We start from the raw sequence: 13,005 nt of genomic DNA on the forward strand, positions 1-13,005 counted from the left end.
AGTATTGGCGTATAAACAGACACTTGGACCAATGGAACAGAATAGAGAACCCAGAAATCAACCCACAAACTTATAGTCAACTGATCTTTGACAAAGGCACCAAGAATATACAATGGGGAAAAGACTGCCTCTCCAATGAATGGTTCTGGGAAAACTGGACATCCATAAGTAGAGGAATGAAACTAGATATATATCTCACCTTATCAAAATGGATTTAAGACTTAAATATAAGACTGGAAACTATAAAACTCCTAAAAGAAAACATAGAGGAAACACTTCAGGAAGTAGTACTGGGAAAAGACTTTATAAATACAACCCCAAAAGCACAGGTAACAAAAGAAAAAAATAAACAAATGGGATTATATCAAACTAAAAAAGCTTCTGAAAAAAGAAAGCAAAGAAAGAATTAACAGAGCAAAAAGACAACCTACAGAATGAGAGAAAATATTTGCAAACCATGTATCTGACAAGGGATTAATATCCAGAATATACAAGGAACTCAAACAACTTCACAGAAAAAAAAAAAAAAAAAAAACAGTAATCCAATTAAAAAATGGGCAAAGGAGCTGAATAGGCATTTCTCAAAGGAAGATATATAAATGGCCAAGGGACACATGAAAAAATGTTCAACATCACTCAGCATCAGGGAAATGCAAATCAAAACCACATTGAGATATCATGTCACCCCAGTTAGACTGACTATTATCAAAATGACAGAGAATAACAAATGCTGGCCAGGATGTGGAGATAGGGGAACCTTTCTACCCTATTGGTGAGATTGTAAATTAGTGCTGCCATTATGGAAAACTGTCTGGAGATTCCTCAAACAACTGCAGATAGAACTGCCGTATGATCCAGCAATCCCACTGCTGGGTATATACGCAAAGGAATGGAAATCATCATGTCGAAGGGACACCTGCACCCCCGTGTTTATTGCAGCTCTATTTACAATAGTCAAGAGTTGGAACCAACCTACATGTCCACCAATGGACGACTGGATAAGGAAAATGTGTTATGTATACTCAATGGACTACTACTCTGCCATAAAAAGAATGGAATTCTGCCATTTGCAGCAACATGGATGAACTTAGAGAGATTTACATTAAGTGAAATAAGCCAGGCACAGAAACAGAAATACTGCATGTCCTCACTCAAAAGTGGGAGCTAAAAATAAATAAACAAACACACAAAGTAAGAAAGAAACAAAGATACAACAATCACAGCAATACTGTGAACTTTGAAAAGGAGAGAACAGAACTGAGGTTACCAGAAGTGGGAAAGGGGGAGGGGGAGGGGAGCTAGAGAGAAATTGTTAAAGGGACACAAAAAATGATTACATTGTGTCATGTTGAATATACTAATTATCCTGATTTGAGCTTTACATATTGTACGCAGGTATTGATATTCATTGTGTTACCCCACATTTATGTACAATCAGATATGTTTCGATAAAAAAATTTATAAACAAAAACAAAATGACCAGACAGTCAAAGAAGCAGGAAAATACGACCAATAAGGAGGAGAAAAATCAATCAATTAACATAAAGCCAGAACTACTAAAATAGCTAGAAAAGCACATACTACATGTGTTTAAGGTAGGGGAAAGATTGAGCTTGTTCAGCAAAGCTATAGGTGATATTTTTAAAAGACCCAGATTTTACTTCTAAAGGTAACAATGACAAGGTCTGAGATGAACCATTCATTTTATGTTCAGTGAAACTATCCATTAGGAAGAAAGTGGAAATAAAGACAGTCTCATATGAAGGAAAACCAAAAAAAAAAAAAAAAAAAAATGTCATGAGCAGACCTACTTGTAACGAAGTACTTGAAACAGAAAGGAAACGATAAAAAAAAAAAAAAAAAGAGAATCTTGTAGCATCAGGAAGAAGAAAGGAACAATAGAAAGAGCAGAAATATTGGCCACAAAAAATAGACTATCTTCCTCATGAATTTTATGAATCATATTTGACAAAAATGATAACACCATTCGATACTCAGGACGATGATATTTATTTTTTTTTTTTTATTTATTTTTTTTTTTAATTTTATTTTGTCGATATACATTGTAGCTGATTAATGCTCCCCATCACCAAAACCTCCCTCCCTTCTCCCTCCCCCCCTCCCCCCCAACAATGTCCTTTCTGTTTGCTTGTTGTATCAACTTCAAATAATTGTGGTTGTTATATCTTCTTCCCTCCCCCCCCCGATTTGTGTGTGTGTGTGTGTGTATGTGTGTGTGTGAATTTATATATTAATGTTTAGCTCCCTCCAATAAGTGAGAACATGTGGTATTTCTCTTTCTGTGCCTGACTTGTTTCACTTAATATAATTCTCTCAAGGTCCATCCATGTTGTTGCAAATGGCAGTATTTCATTCGTTTTCATAGCTGAGTAGTATTCCATTGTGTAGATGTACCACATTTTCCGTATCCACTCATCTGATGATGGGCATTTGGGCTGGTTCCAACTCTTGGCTATTGTAAAGAGTGCTGCGATGAACATTGGGGAACAGGTATACCTTCGACTTGATGATTTCCATTCCTCTGGGTATATTCCCAACAGTGGGATGGCTGGGTCGTATGGTAGATCTATTTGCAATTGTTTAAGGAACCTCCATACCATTTTCCATAGAGGCTGCACCATTTTGCAGTCCCACCAACAATGTATGAGAGTTCCTTTTTCTCCGCAGCCTCGCCAGCATTTATCGTTCATAGTCTTTTGGATTTTAGCCATCCTAACTGGGGTTAGATGGTATCTCAATGTGGTTTTGATTTGCATTTCCCGGATGCTGAGTGATGTTGAGCATTTTTTCATATGTCTGTTGGCCATTTGGATATCTTCCTTAGAGAAATGCCTACTTAGCTCTTTTGCCCATTTTTTAATTGGGTTGCTTGTTTTCTTCTTGTAAAGTTGTTTGAGTTCCTTATATATTCTGGATATTAATCCTTTGTCAGATGTATATTTTGCAAATATTTTCTCCCACTCTGTTGGTTGTCTTTTAACTCTTTTAATTGTTTCTTTTGCTGTGCAGAAGCTTTTTAGTTTGATATAATCCCATTTGTTTATTTTTCCTTTGGTTGCCCGTGCTTTTGGGGTCGTATTCATGAAGTCTGTGCCCAGTCCTATTTCCTGAAGTGTTTCCCCTATGTTTTCTTTAAGAAGTTTTATTGTCTCAGGGTGTATATTTAAATCCTTAATCCATTTTGAGTTGATTTTAGTATACGGTGAGAGGTATGGATCTAGTTTCATTCTCCTGCATATCGATATCCAGTTATCCCAACACCACTTGCTGAAGAGGCAGTCCCTTCCCCAGTGAATAGGCTTGGTGCCTTTGTCAAAGATCAGATGGCAGTAAGTGTGTGGGTTGATTTCTGGATTCTCTATTCTATTCCATTGGTCAGTGTGTCTGTTTTTATGCCAGTACCATACTGTTTTGGTTATTATAGCTTTGTAGTATAGCTTAAAGTCAGGTAGTGTTATGCCTCCAGCTTTATTTTTTTTGCTGAGCATTGCTTTGGCTATTCGTGGTCTTTTATTGTTCCATATAAATGTCTGAATAGTTTTTTCCATTTCTGAGAAAAATGTCTTTGGAATTTTGATGGGGATTGCATTGAATTTGTATATCACTTTGGGTAGTATGGACATTTTCACTATGTTGATTCTTCCAATCCAAGAGCATGGAATATCTTTCCATCTTCTTGTATCCTCTCTAATTTCTCTCAGCAGTGGTTTGTAGTTCTCATTATAGAGATTTTTCACCTCCTTGGTTAACTCAATTCCTAAGTATTTTATTTTTTTGGTGGCTATTGTAAATGGGCAGGCTTTCTTGATTTCTCGTTCTGCATGTTCACTATTGGAGAAAAGAAATGCTACTGATTTTTGTGTGTTGATTTTGTATCCTGCTACTGTGCTGAAATCATTTATCAATTCCAACAGTTTTTTTGTAGAGGTTTTAGGCTGTTCGATATATAGGATCATGTCATCTGCAAACAGGGACAGTTTGACTTCATCTTTTCCAATCTGAATGCCCTTTATTTCCTTCTCTTCTCTGATTGCTCTGGCTAGTACTTCCAACACTATGTTGAATAGGAGTGGTGAGAGTGGGCATCCTTGTCTAGTGCCTGTTCTTAAAGGAAAAGCTTTCAGCTTTTCCCCATTCAGGATGATATTGGCAGTGGGTTTGGCATATATGGCTTTAATTATGTTGAGATACTTTCCCTCTATACCTAACTTATAGAGGGTCTTTGTCATGAATGAGTGCTGAACTTTATCAAATGCTTTTTCAGCATCTATAGATATGATCATATGGTCCTTGTGTTTGAGTTTATTAATATGGTGTATCACATTTATTGATTTGCGTATGTTGAACCAACCTTGCATCCCTGGGATGAATCCCACTTGATCGTGATGAATAATTTTTCGTATGTGTTGCTGTATTCTGTTTGCTAGTATTTTAGTGAGGATTTTTGCATCTATATTCATCAAGGATATCGGCCTGTAGTTTTCTTTTTTGGTTATATCTTTACCTGGTTTTGGTATCAGGATGATGTTTGCTTCATAGAATGAGTTTGGGAGATTTGCGTCCGTTTCAATCTTTTGGAATAGTTTGTAAAGAATCGGTGTCAATTCCTCTTTGAATGTTTGGTAAAATTCTGCTGTGAATCCATCTGGTCCTGGGCTTTTCTTTGTTGGGAGCCTTCTGATAACAGCTTCAATCTCCTTTATTGTTATTGGTCTGTTCAAATTTTCTACATCTTCACGGTTCAGTTTTGGGAGCTTGTGTGTGTCCAGAAATTTATCCATTTCCTCCAGATTTTCAAATTTGTTGGCGTATAGTTGTTTATAGTAGTCTCGAATGATTCCTTGTATTTCAGATGAATCAGTTGTAATATCGCCTTTTTCATTTCTAATTTTTGTTATTTGAGTCTTCTCTCTTCTTTTTTTTGTTAGCCATGCTAATGGTTTGTCAATTTTATTTATCTTTTCAAAAAACCAACTTTTTGATTCGTTGATCTTTTGAATTGTTTTTTGGTTTTCAATTTCATTCAGTTCTGCTCTGATCTTAATGATTTCTTTCCGTCTGCTAACTTTAGGATTGGATTGTTCTTGTTTTTCTAGTTCTTTAAGGTGAAGTGTTAGGTTGTTCACTTGCCATCTTTCCATTCTTCTGAAGTGAGCATTTAATGCAATAAATTTTCCCCTCAATACTGCTTTTGCAGTATCCCACAGGTTTTGGTATGATGTATCATTGTTTTCATTAGTTTCAATAAACTTTTTGATTTCCTGCTTGATTTCTTCTTGGACCCATATGTCATTAAGTAGAATGCTGTTTAATTTCCATGTGTTTGTGTAGTTTCCAGAGTTTTGTTTGTTATTAATTTCTAGTTTTAATCCATTGTGGTCTGAGAAGATACATGGGATAATTCCAATTTTTTTGAATTTATTGAGACTTGATTTGTGACCTAATATGTGATCTATCCTGGAGAATGATCCATGTGCTGATGAGAAGAATGAATATTCTGAGGTTGTTGGGTGGAATGTTCTGTAGATATCTGCCAATTCCAATTGGTCTAGAGTCTTGTTTAGATCTTGTGTTTCTCTACTGATTCTTTGCCTAGATGATCTGTCTAATATTGACAGTGGAGTGTTCAGGTCCCCTGCTATTATGGTATTAGTGTCTCTTTCCTTCTTTAGGTCTAATAGAGTTTGTTTTATAAATCTGGCTGCTCCAACATTGGGTGCGTACATATTTATGATTGTTATGTCTTCTTGATGGATCAGTCCTTTTATCATTAAGTAGTGTCCCTCATTGTCTCTTTTTATGGTTTTTAGTTTAAAGTCTATTTTGTCAGATATAAGAATAGCCACTCCAGCTCGTTTTTCTTTTCTGTTTGCATGGTAAATCTTTTTCCATCCTTTCACTCTTAGTCTGTGTGAATCTTTATGGGTGAGGTGGGTCTCTTGTAGGCTGCATATAGTTGGGTCCTGCTTTTTGATCCAGTCAGCCAGTCTGTGTCTTTTAATTGGGGAATTTAAGCCTTTAACATTAAGAGTTGTTATTGAAAGGTGTTGATTTATTCCTAGCATTTTATTGGTTGTTTGGTTGTCTTAGGTGTCTTTTGTTCCTTGCTTTCTGATTTACTGTTTGGTTTCTTTGTTTGTTGGTTCCTTAGGTTGTAGATAGTGTTTTTGTTAGCTTGTTTTCTCTTCATGAATGCCATTTTTATTATACTAGCAGGTTTAGATTTTTCTTAGGTTTTTATGGCAGTGGTAGTTATTTTTCAGGAACCAAACCCAGTACTCCCTTGAGGATTTCTTGTAAGGGTGGTCTTGTGGTAGTGAACTCCCGCAGTTTTTGTTTGTCTGAGAAATATACTATTTGCCCCTCATTTCGGAAGGATAGCCTTGCAGGGTAGAGTATTCTTGGCTGGCAATCTTTGTCTTTTAGTATTTTGAAAATATCATCCCATTCCTTTCTAGCTTTTAGGGTTTGTGATGAGAAGTCTGATGTTAACCTGATTGGGGCTCCCTTATAGGTGATTTGACGCTTCTCTCTTGCAGCTTTTAAGATTCTCTCTTTGTCTCTGAGTTTTGCCAATTTGACTATGACATGTCTTGGAGAAGGCCTTTTTGGGTTGAATACATTTGGAGATCGTTGAGCTTCCTGGATCTGAAGATTTGTGATTTTTCCTATACCTGGGAAGTTTTCTGCCACTATTTTGTTGAATATGTTTTCAATGGAATCTCCATTTTCCTCCCCTTCTGGAATACCCATGACTCGGATATTTGAGCGCTTGAGGTTGTCTGATATCTCTCTCAGATTTTCTTCCATGTCTTTGATTCTTTTTTCTTTCTTTTTGTCTGCTTGTGTTATTTCAAACAGCCCATCTTCAAGTTCAGAGGTTCTCTCTTCAACTTCGACAAGCCTGCTGGTTAAACTCTCCGTTGTGTTTTTTATTTCGCTGAATAACTTCTTCAGTTCAGCAAGTTCTGCTACATTTTTTTTCAGGACATTGATTTCCTTGTATATTTCCTCTTTCAGATCCTGTATACTTTTCCTCATTTCATCATGATGTCTAGCTGAGTTTTCTTGTATCTCATTCAGTTTCCTTAGAATTATCACTCGAAATTCCTTGTCAGTTATTTCAAGGGCTTCTTGTTCTATAGGATCTAGAGTATGAGATTTATTAACTTTTGGTGGTGTACTTTCTTGACTTTTTGTATTTCTGGTGTCTTTTTTTTGGTGTTTATTCATTGTGGCAGGGGGTTTCACAGTCCACCGGTTTGAGACTAATGACTAACTAGGATGTTGCTGTGGTTGCCAATTTGGTATGGCTCCCGCCGTGACTGCTCAGTTGGCCTCTAGTGTCTTGTGTGTGTGGTTGCCTCAGGTCTTGGGCTTCTCCGGGGATCCACCTTTCTGGTCAGCTTGTACTCTGCTGGGCTGGTGGATCACGTACCACAGGGTGTGTGATCTCTGTTGAGCTTTCACTTCCTGTACAGGACTTCTCCCCGTTCCGTGTGCTCTGGCCCAGGCTGTTAGATCGTGCAGTGGCGACCCCACCGGGTGTGTGGTTTCTGTCGAGTCTCCGCCTCCCTGGCCGCACGTCTCCCCCCTCTGTGCACACTGTGCTGGGCTGGGGAGTGTCTTCTGCACCCCTCGTCTATCAGCTGGGCCTTCAAGACCCTGCTCAGCACCGCCTCGCCCAGGAAGTCTACCAGGTTTCTGCTAGGCACAGACGACCGGTCTCTCTGGGTGCCTTTGTAGCACTGTGTAGATCTTTCTCGGGTCTTGTTCACCTTTGTATCCCCCCGGTATAAACCGAGTCTAGTGCCCGCCTGCAGCCTGCTCTCCGGCAGGTTCAAGCGGACCTGGGAACTCTCCTACCACACTATTCCCAACCAGAAATTCGTTAGGCTTTTTTCCAAACTGGTGGTCGCAGAGATGTTATCTGCCTCCCAGTAACAGGAAGTTTACCGGGGCCGGAGTCCAGGGTGTGGTGGAGTGACAGTCGGCCCGCCCGTACTTCCTAGCTCTCCCAACACTGGTCGGGACGCCCCACACCCCCAGCCCCGCCAGAGAACCGCGGAGGGAGTGGGAGAGGAGTCCGGCCCGCAGGGTCCGGAAAGCCCCGCGCCAGGCCAAGCAAATGGGCTCAGTGATGGCCGAGCAGGGCGGAGCTGCCCGCACCTGGGAAAATGGAGGCAGCACCGGGGCAGCGAGTGGCCTGGTGGTGCAGGCAGGAGCCGCATGAGCATCCACCCCCCGAACAGAGCTGTGCCAGGGATCACTCACAGTGCTGTGCCAGGTCGGGCGCTCGCTCTGTCTCTGGTTTGTTGCCTTCCGTGTTCTCGGCGCTGCCGCCTCAGGCTGTTCAGTCGCGGCGCCGCTCAGGCGCTCCCAGGAATCTTCTTTAATGCCGGCCTGAAACCTCGAATCCTGAATAGGGCAGCTGGCCGCCTTCAGTGCGGCCCCAGCCTCCGGGATCCTGGCTGCATCCACAGCAGCCCTGGCGCCGTGTTCCCTCTTTCAAGACTCGCTTTTGCAGCTAAGAATCAGTTCTTTTCCTGCTCCACACTTCAAAGCTGTTGCCTGTAAATGAGGCAGCCTCTCCTGCCGGGGGCAAAGTGGCGTTGAGCCCCCACGACCGGCCAGCAGCAGCAGTCCTCCCTTAAGATATGGCCAGAGGAAGGTCCACAAGTTTCCCGGCTGCCTGAGGCCCAGTGGCCACCTTTTCCACCTCAGCTACTCCGCGCCAGCCGCCGCAGCCGCCGCCATCTTGAAAACCCGGACGATGATATTTAAAAGTGGGGAAAGTAAAGCGATGGGAACGGAAATGAGACTTTCCCATTCCACTTGAAGTGGTGAAATGTTGATATTAGGAGATTGTAATAAATGACGTATGTGTATGGTAATACCCAGAGCAGCCACTACAAAGACTAAACAAAGAGATACGCTCCAAAAACGCTGCAAATAAATCAAGACGGAATCGTCTGCAGCTCTTCCAAACAATCCGGTAGATCTGCACGCACTGATGTGGAAAGATGTCCGAGACACACGGTGGTCAAATAAAAACAAGCTGCGGGACCATATGCATAATCCCTTTTAGGTCACAAACCCGTCTTTGTATATGTGTCAGCTCAGGTTCTTGGAGAAACAGACTTCCACCTGGGATTCCAGAAGATTCAGTGTGCAAGAAAAATGCCTGCAGGGGAAGGTGAGGAGGAGCTGGAGGAGGCTGGGGGTGCTGACAGGTTTCTCTGGAGGAGCAGAGGAAGGGAGAAAGGCTAGGTAGTACTGTGCTTGAATAGTGTCCCCCCAAAAGTCTCCAAGCCCTCATCCCTGGTACCTGTGAGTAGGACCTTATTTGGAAATAGGTTCTTTGCAGACATAATTAAATCAAGGATCTGAAGATGAGATCCTCCTGGATTCAGGGTGGATCCTAAATTCAGTGCCTTATAAGAAAGGAGAGGGAGATTCGAGACACAGACACAAAGGAGGAAGGCCCTGTGAAGATGGAGGCAGGCATCAAGGGGACACAGCTGCGAGCCACGAGATGCTGAGGTTGCCAGAAGCCACCAGAGGCTGGGAGAGAGGCACAGAACCGATTCCCCCTCAGAGCCTCCCGAGGGAACAGACCCTGCCAGCAACTTGATCTTAGACTTCTCGCCTCCGACCTGTGAGAGAATACATTTCTGTTGCTTTAAGCCACTCCATTTGCGGTCATTTCGTACAGAATCCTTGAGAAACCAATACAAGAAGGAAAAGCCTTAGACTAAGGAAGTTTTGCCAAGGCTGATGGGGCATCTCAAAGGCAAAGTAGTTCATCAGTGGAGTCCAGCGTCTCGCAGGAATGGGCCTGCCTTGGTGTCCCCAGCACTGTCAGTCACAGGCTGGGAGTAGCCTTCAAGAATCGTGGCCTTGGCGTGAACGTGTTGATAGATTTCAGACCAAGCAGCTGGCACTGTTGGCCAATGGGGGTCTGATGGGCACATTTTCATGGACACCATGGAGTAGACATAAAATGTTGACCCTGGAGAAGAAATTAAGTTGCCTTGCAGAGATATTTTTGTAAAGAACGTTATGGCTAAGTGAATGATTATTCTCAATTTGTTCTAAAAAACCTGGGTTTTTCTCACACAGGGCTTATCCGTACAGGGTGTCTGTTGCCATGATGGCTGGTCCTGCTTGTGTGACCTCCACGACCATCCCAAGGAACCTCTGGTAATCTTATGCAGAGTCTCTGAACAAACCATTTGTGTTCCCTTTAGGTGACTGGACACATGCTATGCACAAATGTGAGGGGTACATGGCACATGCTAAGCTGACTTCCCCAGCATCTTCTCTTGACGATGACCTGCTCTTGACCCCTTCTCTTGACAATGATCTTGAGTTGCACACAGATATGACCCTGAAACAGGTGATAGCCCTTCCTCCCTTTAAAAATACTTCAGCTTTTGAGAAACTGATTCCCCTGCATCTCCAGTGAGGAGGACAGGAGGTGGCAAAGGTCAGGTCCAAGCTCCAAGGTCTAACTAAGCCTTGGGACTCTGGATGGACCAGTGGGGAACCTAAGACCCAACAGCGGTGAGGGGGGCTTGCTGGGTGCTGTTATTCAAGGGATATTGTGAAAGTCTCTCTCTCTCTCTCTCTCTCTCTCTCTCTCTCTCTCTGCCCACCTGCACTGACCTCCCTCAGATGTGGATGAAGAAGCTGATATTTCAAAGTCATGGAAGCAGAGAGTGGCATGGTGGTTGCCAGGAAGCGAGGGAAGGAAGAAACGGAATGGTGTTTGTCAAAGGGTACAAAGTTTCCGCTATGCAAGGCGAATACATTCTGGAGATCTAACACACAGCGTGGTGACTTTAGTTAACAATACTGTATTGCAAACTTGAAATTTGCTAAGAGGTAGATCTTGAGTGTTCTTGCCGCAAAAAGGAACACAGTAACTATGTGAGGTGATGGGTGTCTTAATTAGCTTGATGGTAGTGACCCTGTCACAATGTCTGTTTATCAAAACATCAAGTTGTACACCTTAAGCATATACAATTTTTTATGTGTCAGTTATACCTCAATAAAGCTGGTAAACTAGAAAAGCGTACATTGCAGGTTGGGTTCTCTGAAAGGGGATGCCGAGACGGAGTTTGGGGAACAAGGGATTCATTAGGAGCAACAGCTGTGAGAGGAAGGAGGAGGGGTAGGGCTGGGCTGAGGGGTGAGTTGAACTGAAGCCTCAGTGACCCGGGGGACACGAGAGAGGATGGCCTGTCAGAATGTCCCACTTCAGGCTGAAAGGGCCAGACCTCTGTAGCCTTATTCAGTACAGGATGCAGGCAGTCTGGGAGAAGAGCATGACCATGGGCAAGGCACAGTCCATTGCTCTGGACTGGGGAAATCCAACCAAAATCAGTCCTGGGACTCTCACTCCGCATGTTGGAACACAAGCCATCTCTCTTCTTTTGGACCTTGGAGGTCCAAGTGTGAAGCTTGGAGATTTGCAGCTATTATGCCACCATGAGAATAGCCTGAGGAAAACACCCCCCTCCCCAACCACCAAATCTGACCAACCTGCTACACAGAACAGGTACAAATAGTAGAAAACCAATGCTAATTGGTACAAACAGTAAAGGGGATTTATTGGCTTATGAATCTGGAAGTATCAAAAGTAGGTGGACATCACGGTGGGTTTGATGCAGCAACTTAGTAGTATGTATGTAGTATCTATATATCTGTCATCTTAGTAACTCGTATATAGTAATATATACATGCACATAAGAGTACTTCAAAAAGCTCATGGAAATATTCATACTATCTTTCAATTCTATATTTCCGTGAACTTCTTGAAGTACACTTGTGTATATATACACATATGTAGTAAAGTTTATGGAATGTCAGATGGTAATTGTGTTAGAGTTCTCCAGAGAAACAGAACAAATGGACTATGTATATGTATATATATGTAGCAGGAACGGCAAGTGCCAAGACCCTGAGGTGGGACATTCTCAGAGTAACTTGGAGCAGGAAGGGCCATGTGGCAGGAGTCTCAGAGGTGAAGTGGTGAGACCTGAGGTAAGAGCGGTCTCTGGGGCCGCAGCTTCTGGGGCCTGGATGCGCATGGGCTGGACTCCAGACTTCATTCTAGTAACACGGAAAGCCCTGGGAGAGTTGGTCTGGGTAATGACACTGTCTGACTCGGGTTTTAACAGGGATGCCCTGGCTCCTGCAGGAACAGACTCTAGGGGCCCAGGGAGAAGGGAAGTGGGCCGAGGAGCCTATTCCAGTAATTCAGGGGGGAAACAGTGCAGGCTGAGCCCAGGGCGGTGGCGGTGGAGGTGGTGAGAAGAGGCTGGATTCCAGATTTGTTCTGAAAGTAGAACTGACAGGGGTTCCCGGCAGATTGGCTGTGGGTGCGAGAGGGGGAGAGGCACGAGATGACTCAGGGTTTTGGCCAGAGCCCGGTGGATGGCAATGCCATTTGCTGAGACAGAGTGCCAGGGAGGGAGGGTTTGGGGGATGTGCCCTGGGCAGGTTTAGACTTTGAGCTGGAGGTGGCTGTGGACCCCAGGTGGCTGTGTGCACAGGTGTGTGTACAAGTCTGGAGTTTGGGAGAGTGGTCAGGGTTGGGGACAGGAACGTGGCAAGCCCAGGCATAGAGACTGCCTGGACACTCTTGGGTTAGGGGTCAGGAGAGGAGCAGGAACTGAGCAGGAGCAGCTGGTGATGGGAAAATGCAGAGCACAGAATCCTGGAAAACAAGCCTAGAGAGCATTTCAGGAAGGAAGGAGATCTGATGTTGCCTGCCAGCACCTCATTGGATAGTGTAGGGGGCTTAAATGGGTCCCCTCAAGTTCACATCCACCTGGAACCACAGAATGAGACCTTGCTTAGAAACAGGGCATTTTCAGATGTAAACAATTAAGATAAGGTCATCCTGGATGCAGTGAGCCCTAATCCAATGGCTGGTGTCCTCATAAAAAGAGGAGAGGACGCACAGAGAGATACAGG

This window comes from Cynocephalus volans, chromosome 3 (genome assembly GCF_027409185.1).
Source record: "Cynocephalus volans isolate mCynVol1 chromosome 3, mCynVol1.pri, whole genome shotgun sequence".
Lineage (NCBI taxonomy): Eukaryota > Metazoa > Chordata > Mammalia > Dermoptera > Cynocephalidae > Cynocephalus > Cynocephalus volans.